A 2127-nucleotide genomic window follows, 5' to 3' on the forward strand; every position below is an offset into this window, starting at 1 on the left:
CCAAAACCACCTTAAACCACCCAAAACTGACTGAGAGCGCCCCGAAAACCGACTGAAACCGCCCCAAAACTGACTGGAACCGGCCCAAAACCGACTGAAAGCGCCCCAAAAACGGCCTGGAGCACCCCAAAACTGACTGGAACTGCCCCAAAACCGACTGAAACTGCCCCAAAACTGATTGAAAGCGCCCCAAAAACGGCCCGGAGCGCCCCGGAATTGGGGTGAAAGGAGAGAGAGCGCCCCGAAAACCGACTGAAACCGCCCCAAAACTGACTGGAACCGGCCCAAAACCGACTGAAAGCGCCCCAAAAACGGCCTGGAGCACCCCAAAACTGACTGGAACTGCCCCAAAACCGACTGAAACTGCCCCAAAACTGATTGAAAGCGCCCCAAAAACGGCCCGGAGCGCCCCGGAATTGGGGTGAAAGGAGAAGTTGTTACACGAAAGGGAGAGAAAGTGACGTTAAAGTGTCTTAAATTGACCTAAAATGGGATTAAAGGGAGCAAAAGTGGCATTAAAGTGTCTTAAACTGCCCCAAAATGGCATTAAAGGGAGCAAAAATGGGCCAAAACCGCCTTAAAGTGACCCAAAATGACATTAAAGTGACTAAACTGACACTGAAGTGTCTGAGCCCCCCCAAAATGCCTGAAACTGCCTCAAAACTGCCCCAAAACTGCCTCAAACGCCCTGAAATTGGGGTAAAAGGAGAGAAAGTGACATTAAAGTGACTTAAACTGCCCCAAAATGGCATTAAAGTGACCAAAAATGGGCCAAAAACACATTAAAGTGACCAAAAATGACATTAAAGTGTCTTAAACTGCCCCAAAATGGGATTAAAGGGAGCAAAAATGGTATTAAAGTGTGTGAAATGGGCCAAAAAGGCATTAAAGTGACCAAAACTGACATTGACGTGACCCAGAGTTACATGGAAGTGTCTGAACCTGCCCAAAATGCCTGAAACTGCCCCAAAAGTGCCTGAAACTGCCCCAAAACCACCTGGAACCACCCAAAAACGCCTGAAACTGCCCCAAAAGTGCCTGAAACTGCCCCACAACCACCTGGAACCACCCAAACCCACCTAAAACTGCCCCAAAACCGCCTGAAACTGCCCCAAAACCACCTGGAACCACCCAAACCCACCTAAAACTGCCCCAAAAGTGCCTGAAACTGCCCCAAAACCACCTGGAACCACCCAAACCCACCTAAAACAGTGCTTAAAACTGCCCAAAAACCCATCTGGACCCACCCAAAAGTGCCTGAAACTGCCCCAAAACCGCCTCAAACACCCCGAAATTGGGGTAAAAGCAGAGAAAGTTACGGTAAAGGAAGAGAAAGTGGCATTAAAGTGGCTTAAACTGCCCCAAAAATGGCATTAAAGTGTCTGAAGTGAGCCAAAAACGCCTTAAAGTGACCCAAAATGACATTGAAGTGACCAGAGTGACACTGAAGTGTCTGAACCCGCCCAAAATGCCTGAAACTGCCCCAAAACTGCTCCAAAACTGCCTGAAACTGCCCCAAAACCACCTTAAACCACCCAAACCCACCTGGAACCACCCAAAACCGCCTGAAACTGCCCCAAAACCGCCTCAAACGCCCTGAAATTGGGGTAAAAGGAGAGAAAGTTACGGTAAAGGGAGAGAAAGTGACATTAAAGTGGCTTAAACTGCCCCAAAATGGCATTAAAGTGACCAAAAATGACATCGAAGTGACCGAAACAGTCCCCAAACTGTCTCGAAACATCCTGGAAAACCCCAAATCCACGTGAAATCCCCCAAAAACCACCTGGGAGTGTTGGAAACTGCCCCAAAACTGCCTCAATTTTTCCCCCTAAAAGAGGATTCCGGATTCGGGAGCTCCTTTTCCCCTCAGTTTTCACCCCAAAAAGGCTCCAGGATTCCCTTTTTTTTTCCCCCCCTCACATTTTTCCCTCAAAAAACCTCCAGCATCCCCTTCCCCACCCCAAAAGGGATTCAGGGATCGGGACCCTCTTTTTCCCCACAATTTTTTTTTTTTTCCCCAAAACAGGAGCTTTAGGGGTTGGGGAGTCCCTTTTTCCCCTCAAAACAACAACAAAAAAGTCTCTCGGGAGTTCTAAAATCCCGGTTTTTTCCCCCAAAAAAGGGGCA

At 48.4% G+C, this 2127-nt stretch overlaps 2 long non-coding RNA genes across 2 annotated transcripts; both read right to left on the reverse strand.

The window, feature by feature from the left end:
* Positions 1-16: 16 nt before the first annotated feature.
* Positions 17-494, reverse strand: LOC108446100. The gene is made up of 2 exons (XR_001861205.1): positions 271-494; positions 17-174 (listed from the first exon to the last, which is right to left on the reverse strand). It is a non-coding gene; the product is annotated as an uncharacterized LOC108446100 (long non-coding RNA).
* A 473-nt stretch (positions 495-967) lies between these two features.
* Positions 968-1285, reverse strand: LOC108446101. The gene is made up of 3 exons (XR_001861206.1): positions 1248-1285; positions 1080-1214; positions 968-1038 (listed from the first exon to the last, which is right to left on the reverse strand). It is a non-coding gene; the product is annotated as an uncharacterized LOC108446101 (long non-coding RNA).
* Positions 1286-2127: the final 842 nt, after the last annotated feature.

Source organism: Corvus brachyrhynchos, unplaced genomic scaffold (assembly GCF_000691975.1).
Source record: "Corvus brachyrhynchos isolate BGI_N302 unplaced genomic scaffold, ASM69197v1 scaffold644, whole genome shotgun sequence".
NCBI classification, from domain to species: Eukaryota; Metazoa; Chordata; class Aves; order Passeriformes; family Corvidae; genus Corvus; species Corvus brachyrhynchos.